The sequence below is a fragment of the Macrobrachium rosenbergii genome, chromosome 2 (assembly GCF_040412425.1).
Source record: "Macrobrachium rosenbergii isolate ZJJX-2024 chromosome 2, ASM4041242v1, whole genome shotgun sequence".
Classification (NCBI taxonomy): Eukaryota; Metazoa; Arthropoda; class Malacostraca; order Decapoda; family Palaemonidae; genus Macrobrachium; species Macrobrachium rosenbergii.
The window spans coordinates 84,013,279-84,022,427 of record NC_089742.1 but is presented as its reverse complement, the minus strand read 5'-3'; the positions used below and the strand labels follow the sequence as shown (position 1 = coordinate 84,022,427).

Sequence of the window (9,149 nt, the reverse complement as noted above, 5' to 3'; positions counted from 1 at the left end):
GTCTAAACATAGGTTTATTACTTGCAGAACATCGTTAACACATGCGGAGAAACATTATCATATGAAAACACAGTCTTTTATGTAGACGGATCAGATAATTGGGTACTAATTGCTCGTACTTCCTAAACAATCATACATCCAAAGTTCAACGTCTTACTTTGTATATATCTATCTTGGCACCTAATGTAAATTCACGCGTTTTAGAGGCAGCTGTTATGATAATGACATCACAATAAGTATTATTTTTACCTTGTTGTTTTTTATCATCAACTTTCTGACTAATCACAGTCGACTGATGTATAATTGATAGAATAAGTTAGTTTTTAAAAAAATTCCTTATTCCGTTTACTTCGTCGAATTTCCTCATATCTAAAAGCTTGAAAATATCGATCTTTCCAACTGATCATGGGCTTTTTGTTTGTGGAAACCCATAACTTAATCTGCTATCAGTATACCAATAATTTAGAGTATAGGTATTCCATATAAGTTAAGTAGATAAAATCAACAGTAAGCTATAAATACTGGGTAGATATATGTACACATGTCCAGATATATATATATATATATATATATATATATATATATATATATATATATATATATATATATATATATATATATATATATATATATATATAATTACTTACTTTATAGCCAAAATGTACTTGTTTTTCTGCAGGGAATGTATAGAAATTTGAAATGTTATTTAGTGAATGAACAGATTTCGATGTAATTCTATGTTTAAGATATATATATATATATATAATATATATATATATATATATATATATATATATATATATATATATATATATATATATATATATTTATATATATATACATATATATTTATATATATACATATATTTATGTACACATATATATATACATATATATATATATATATATATATATATATACATATATATATATATATATATATATATATATATATATATATATATATATATATATATATATATATATATATATATATATATAGACAGAGAGAGATATACAGTATACAGATATAGATAACGTTTACATACGAAATGTGGACCCAAGAATTCTGTTAAATTCTATGGCAATGCAATGAAAAAGAATAAGCAGGAGCGTTTTGTTTCACAGAAGCAGTTCTAGATCATTTGCAAGACTACTGAAGTTGGTTTCATGGAATCCGTCCTAGGAACGCAAGCAAGCTCGCTTTGAGAGAAATTCAAGCAAAACTTCAATTTGAGCAAATTTACTCTCCGATATTTCCGTGAACAGGAATTGGAAAATACCATATGCCAGGATACTTCATATTTAAAAATTTTAAAAAATTGTTTTTCTTGATACAATTATATAATGAAACAATGTATGACAACCCATAAGATAACAGAATTCAAGAAACAAATCTTCCCTAGGTTTAGAGATAAAAAGTGTTCTTATTTCTCATATTACTTTCAAAGAGTAGAGTATCCGTAAGAATATAAAAAAAATTCAATAAACTGAAGCAATAAACTTCATAAATGTTTAAGAGAAGAAAAGAGTTTATCCCCTCACGAAACAACATATAAACGAATTTTATAGCTTCAGTAAATCCATTTTCCAAAGGAAACATTCAGAAACCCAATAAAAACTTATATACAGTGAATAAATTCTTGTCCATGTCTTTAATGTAATCTTTAAAAATCCTTAATATACTGAAAGAGCAGTTGAAAAAGTATGAAATATATGTTAAAAGAATCTTGATGGAAACTTAAATGAAATAAAATATTTTTTACCAAAAAAATAAAAAAATGTACTTCTTATTTTAGAGAAATATGAATGTTTTTCCTTAGATGAATTTTAAACAAATTTTGAGTTATTAGGCATAAAGGTACATCGCAGAGTGCAGTACTAGGAAGCAGACAAAATAAGCAAATACAATAAACCATTTAGAGAATTTAAATTAGGAATTAACATAATGGAGGTGGAAGGAAGAGGAATCAACTCGCTGAGAGAGAGAGAGAGAGAGAGAGAGAGAGAGAGAGAGAGAGCGAGAGCAGTAAACTTAAGGAGTATTACTTTAAAAAAGGAAAAAAGAAGAACCAGAATACAAAAATACTGACTGATAGGGTGAGAGAATATTAAGTGAATATTACCTCAAGAAGACGAAGTAATAAAGGAACTGAAATACAGAAACACTGAGACAGAGTGAAAGAGTCTGAGTCGAAATGAATCTAGTAATGAATTGAGGACAGCTCGTAAATGAATTAAAAGAGAAAAATAAACAGTTGTCTCTAAAATTGGAAATACTTGAAATACGCCAGTCTTATCAAAATGGAGTTGAGATTCCATTGTTTGAGAGAGCTGCCCGTGTGGCTATGTCCTGTATAAAAAGATTTGGAAATCTTTGCTTCAAGTTCACTGTTAAAAACAAGCATTTCACGGGATTCCCTTTCAGTTAATAGTACTGTAATGATAAGGAAGCCCTGCGTTGTTGCTGTTCTCATTAAGGTAATTATTATCAAAATGAATGCTTTTGTGTTTTTCACTATCTTTTAAAACAGATTTTGGAGAATACTACTATTTATGGAAATGAATTCATGTATACATATTTTCAGTAACACAATGAACTAAACTTTTCATTTTCCACCTGAGTGTAAGAATTAAATCAGCCAATCGGTCATTATGGCTGTTAAAATTTGGCGAATGGAATATTGCGTTCTATAAACTGACTTTTTAGATTTAAAATCCAGCCCTATGAAAGCTGAAAGTCAGCTCATTGGTCTGGGTAAACTACTTTAATAATACTTAATAATAATAAATTCCTATGCTTATCGTTGAGGCAAAGATTTTCAAGTGAGTGCAGTGCTGTTATTCTGAGTTGCATATCACATTTCTATTATAACTGAAAACTGGAAGTAAAAGATTCGGGTATAAAATTCACTACCTGAAATATAATGACCAGAGAATTTAGTTCATTTAACGCTTTATACCACAACTGTATTTGACTGAACGCGAGTTTGTCATTGGAAATAATTAAACTTCAGGTAGTGAATTTTGTTTTATTTAGATGTTAGGAGAGTTTAGCAGGGACTTTTTATTCGCTTAGATGTTTTCAATGATTGTCATCTTGTTAAGACCCAGTATTTTTTACTACTGGATCTACAGCATCAGATATGTGATTTGTTCTTTATATTGATTAAGTTTTTACACATATCAAGTGCTGTGCTTAACATCATTATTGTGCAAATATTGTTATCTTCACTAATGAAAGTGTTGCCTTGTCGACTAAAAATATGAAAATATCTAAGCGGTAAACTTTTATGAAAAGGCCAGCCCTTGTTGTAGGGGGACCCTAGGAGGAGAGTTGAAAGAAATGCAAGTATATATATATAAAAACCGGTGAGAGAGTATCAAATTTATATATGTATATATGGTATATATATATTAAAAATGTGGGGTCTTATACCGTGGTATATATTCTTAGGTCCCTCCGACGCGTCTTTGTCCCCCCTCGATGCTTCGTCACTTTTAAAGTCTGAAAGAAAGAACAACAAAAATATGGGATTAATGGTCATGTTCGGCCTTGAGGTCAAGACACCTAAAGATGAAGAAGATATTAAGTTTAGTTCCTTAATGTCATTTCATAAAAAGAGAGAGAAACAGAAAGAGAAAGAGACACACCTTCATTCACACACACACAAGCTAAATACAATCACACGTAGACACGCTGAAATATGGATATGCACTAGTATGTATAAAAGAACTCAGGAACAATGACACAGAGACAGCGGAAAGGGAAGTTGTAGTGAGGCAAGTCATCATAGAAACAAACAACGAGAGATTTTGAGTTAAACGTAAAGACAGAGAAATCAAGGATAAAAACACTAATCTGCGTGTCACAATCTACGCAAATGTTTCCAGCAGGTGAGCCATCAAGGAACTGTTCCTCCATAATGTTGGTCAGGTCACCAACATCAGTAGCCCTTTTCGTTTCCTTCGGTAAGTTTCCTTTCCATTCAAAAATACATGAAAAACATGAAAAAAATGTCACAAACACAAAAAGTGATGTCTGCATTTTGATGCAAAAAATTAGAGCTTAATATTTTTTGAGAAGCCTCAAGCAAACTAGCTTGTGTTTTAAATATCACCAGAAGGATTCCGGTCAAGCGGATAGGTTATTTTTTTGAAAACCGTGTGGCTAAAGCTTTAAGGTTAAGGTTATTTTGATCGACAAGTTGAATAATCATATTTTTTAAAATTTTGTATTATAAATTATATATATATATATATATATATATATATATATATATATATATATATATATATATATATATATATATATATATATATATATATATATATATATATATATATATATATATATATATATATATATATATATATATATATATATATATATATATATATATATATATATATATATACATCATTAAACATTCATACGCCCTCCTTCTCTCTCACCCTCTCTCTTTCGCAGAGAAATAACAGAAGTATGAACATTTGTACACTTTATGACGCAGTTCATTCCGTCAATATGCATAAACGAATTAGTAAATTTTGTGATCTCCAGGTAAGACACCGTGTTTCTTCACGTAGTAACGTATCTGGCAAGCCTGGTAGGTATGCAAAAATATGGTAAATACAATACAAGATGTAAGAGAGACTGTCAAAAAAAGGTCCTTCTTAAGAGCAGTATACCTAAAGGATAAATCCCGTACAGTAGACAGAAATAAACTATGAATGTATCCACGATGCTATGTTCATGGGTTCAGCCTCAAACCATGTGTTAAAAATGAGCTTATAAAATGTAAATGCTGCAGTATAATACATAAATCAGACCACTCAGTTTTTCTGTCAGTGTTTTGTTCAAACACTGACGCAACCTTTCATCTGAGTAGTCACACAGCAATAGGAAAACATATTACAAAATATTAAAATGCCCATTTACACAATTTCTACATTTTCTGATACATGAAAAAGACACGATTCATTATGAATAGGTAACAATGCACTGAATTTCGTTCTGAATAATTAGCAACATTTGGTGTTAGTTTTTGACTCCTAGGTTTCGTTATTACAGCACCTAAAAAAATATATATTACCTAATGGTGTCAAAACTCTAACTAGTGCTCTTATGAATTCTGCATTTAAAGAAATAATATTGTCTATGGTAGAGGGTTCTGATATTTTCTTCTCACTCAATTAAGCGGTGGCTTTCTTTTTCCTTAGGTTGGTAGTCACGATTCAGACAGAGCACAGCCGACAGATATCATGCCTGCTTATCTTCCGTAAAATATATATCGAAACTGAACCTCCATTGGCGACCGACTTTATAAAAGTGTATTGCGTAGTCCTATATTTGCCATTGAGTTGTACCCTCTTCGTTTGTGCACGCTACTTGTTTTGCCATTGTTAGCTACTTCCTTTGCAAAGCAACAAGTACATTTGTCCTGGGGTGCTACACTGCCCGGTAAAAGAAGTCCGTCATTGCTTTTACATTAAAAAAAGCTGATTAATCTTCCTGGTCATATTATTACTGTTAATGTTCCTAGACTTCATGGAGGCTGTAATAATATTTGAAGAGTGACATGGACCATGTATTTGTTTTCCCGGAATGCATTGCTCTTTTTACTCTTATGTGTTTTGTTTGTTTATCTTTGTTTTTCTGTCTTCGTTTACTCTTATTTTACATGTAGGAAATGTATTGTGTGGTATCTTTGTTTACAAGTCAAAAAGGCTTTTAAGCTTGTTTCTTATGAATGTTTGCTCATTTTCAATAATAATAATAATAATAATAATAATAATAATAATAATAATAATAATAATAATAATAATAATAATAAAAGTGGCACCGCTCACATGCCGCTTTCATGGGATTTATCAAGCTTTATATAACTGGGTAAAATTTAATTTACCTCTCATTAGGTGCCAACCAAAATGCATGGCATCGTATTTAGTCAGATAAGGAAAAAGAAAAACATTTATTTTGAAGATGTAGTTTCTTTTGAAGATTCCTTTACCAATAGAGTTTGTGTGTGTGCGTGTGTGTGTGTGTGAGAGAGAGAGAGAGAGAGAGAGAGAGAGAGAGAGAGAGAGAGAGAGAGAGAGAGAGAGAATATCAACCACATGTGGTCGTCTAGAAACCTCCTCTATATTGTTCTAATCCAAAGTTATCGCTAAATCTGTCTCTTTCTGATATTTTTGTTAACAAAAACTGGAACGGGAAGAAATGATGACGTTTACAATTATTTTTGCAGATTTTAATCTCCCCGTATGCGACTTTCATTAGCGATAGACCAGGGCACACATTTCAACACCAGACTAATTAACTATTACTCGAGTATGCGTTTGCCGCCCGCCCCCCACCGCACACCAACCTTTTGCCTCTGACCCTCTATTTTTACACAGATATTTTCTCTGATATCTGAACTCGAAACTACAAGCATCCGTCTGCCTCTGTTAGTAAACAGCGGTTATCTACTTTTCTTATATTAATATGACGATTAAGAAGGGTGGAAATGCGTACAACTCCATAGCGTACCAGGGAATCATAGAAGGGTCGATCACTCACGCTTCCTGGTCTGGTATCTGCCAGCAATTTGGAGGCCTGTGAGTGACGCTTACTAAAAGTGATTAAGAGATTATCTTCATGAATTACAGGTGATGTCGCTTACATCAAAACATCGGTACCATGTACTCAAGTGAATGTTGTGAAATCAATGAAATATTTCGTGAGAGTGAGATTCACAATGCGCACTAGAGCTTTGTCATGTTAAAAGTGGGGTTTATCGTCAGCGTTTGTCTTACAAATAATCAGAGCCCCAGAGTCTTATAAAAATTCTGTTCTTATTTTCCCTGAGGCTTGTGTTTCTTTCATATCATATTAAAAAAAATAAATCATTAATCATCCAAGGACTGTAATTTAATCAAACCCACCACCGTCAACAGCAACAAGTTATACATTATATTTTGCCGGCTATTGTAACTTATGAAATTTAAATGCAAACTGTAATACAGGCAGTATATACAGGGTCTTCGAATGTCTGTCAGACATACAGAGAGGAGTATTTTTCTAACCAAAATACCCACCAAGCATGATAGCCGATTAGTATGTAAGGCCCTTTTTGATGACTAAATCTAAATGTTATAACGGCTCGCCTTACCCGCAAAAAATAGTACCCACATCACGCATATGCTCAACCCCGGTAAGAAATGCCTCACCTTTCCGTTTCATTCCGAAATCAATTCATGCAGCATATTCACATCAAAAGGACAAAACTTGTCGGTTTTATTCTCAACAAACCTGAATAGGATCTCTCCTTCAAAAGGTACTATGAATATAGTCTTAAACATCCAGAATTCACCTGCTCCTCCCATATTTATTTAGGGCTTTCTTAAGATACAGAGTTCTTTCCCTTTCTTAACGACAGAAGCAATGGGAGGGGGGAGGGGTGAAGAAGGCGATTTACAACCTTTCCAACAACTTGCCATGTTAGAAAGAATGAAAAGCCAAAAATAATCTTCCTCCTCGGTCTTAGAATCCAGGTCGTAAAAGGAGAGATTTACAACCTTTCCAACAACCCGGTTTTAAGGTAAAACGTGATGCGTTCGGTTTTCAACAGATCGCTGCATCCAGGTCAGTTCAACTTTTCAAAGTAGTTTTGACGTCATTTGCTGCAAATCTCTTGAAGGTAGCTTTCACGGTTTCATGAAGGCTAGAAACGAAGCCGGTCCGTTCATTAAATCCATCTGGGCGGTGCTGAGGTTTAAATGATAGGCAGGCGAAAAAGAGAAAAGGTAATAAAAAGAGCAATAAACCCTACTATAACTGAGTTGGCAAATCTTTGTACTGTTATTACTAAAACAATACATCTCCATTCTTTTGTTTGCATGACAGATAATAAAATCTAAAATTTGAAGAAGAATATCATAAAAATTGCTTGTGAAGTGCGTGAAAAAAAAAAGGAGATAATTGTTGACTGTTCCACCTTACACAGCAAATCTGTTAGAAATCACAACCTTACTGGGGAATGGGATTCAAGCTTTTACTACTATTATTATTATTATTATTATTATTATTATTATTATTAGTAGTAGTAGTAGTAGTAGTAGTAGTAGTAGTAGTAGTAGTAGTAGTAGTAGTAGTAGTAGTAGGAATTTCGGAAAACAAATGCAACGTTCATAATTCGACATTTAACAACCCTTTCAAGAAAAAAATGTGGTTTAGGCGTACATAACTATGAAATAATTTCCAAACGTTTGATTTGCCTTCCCCAGTGTCAGAGTCACCCATCTAAAAAAGTAAAAATAAGTACATTCCTTATAACTTTAGAGATTTCAAGCAATGCAAAACATTATAAACTGCAATAAAAACGACACAGTGGTCCATTCAGTAAGAAGGTAATCTACGTACGGCAAGAGAATAGCAAGACTGAAGAAAAGCGTTTGGCTGGCGTGACAGGGCACCTCGCCAAACCATGTTCCATCACACACAAACTCACTCACTCTCTCTTATCTTCACTATATGCAAATTAGTCTACTCTGGCCAAGCAAAGCAGGAAAGATGAGAAACCAAGGATTGGGGGGTAGGGGGGGAGGAATGAAAGAGGGGGAGAAATAGGCTGAAACTGACATGTCAGTTCAGACGAAATCATTAACATTTAAGTACCATGCAAAATCCCTCGAGAACGGAAGAGCGTCGCATTTAATGATTTCCATACATCTGAAAACTAGTGTTCGTTTGACCAAGCGTTTTAAATACATGTTACCAAATATTAAAAGAAAAATATAGGTTGTGATATAATAACAATCTAATGCAAACATCTAGGACATAGCGCGATAGACAGGACCTAAGCGAACTCCTCGCCTTTATATGCATGTGCCAATGTGCACCCATACCCATCCACTCATATATACATACACGTGGACACACATCCATCCGCCTTCTCCAAACCTGGATGCACCATCATTATTGTACAATGGCGACGAATCACTCAACCATGGCAGTAACACAGAGCACGCGGCTGAATGCCAAATAACCTACAAACCACCTTCATTGAACGGAGCTTATAGGGTGAAGAGAGAGAGAGAGAGAGAGAGAGAGAGAGAGAGAGAGAGAGAGAGAGAGAGAGAGAGAGAGATTTCATGCGATTCCA

At 33.2% G+C, this 9,149-nt stretch overlaps 1 long non-coding RNA gene across 1 annotated transcript in view; it reads right to left on the bottom strand.

The window, feature by feature from the left end:
* Window positions 1–3,436: 3,436 nt before the first annotated feature.
* The window catches only part of LOC136850047 (uncharacterized), a 522,043-nt gene continuing 516,330 nt past the window's right edge, over window positions 3,437–9,149 (bottom strand). The window contains exon 3 of the long non-coding RNA XR_010856518.1: window positions 3,437–3,508. This is a non-coding gene — a long non-coding RNA (uncharacterized lncRNA). The remainder of the gene's footprint in view (window positions 3,509–9,149) is intronic.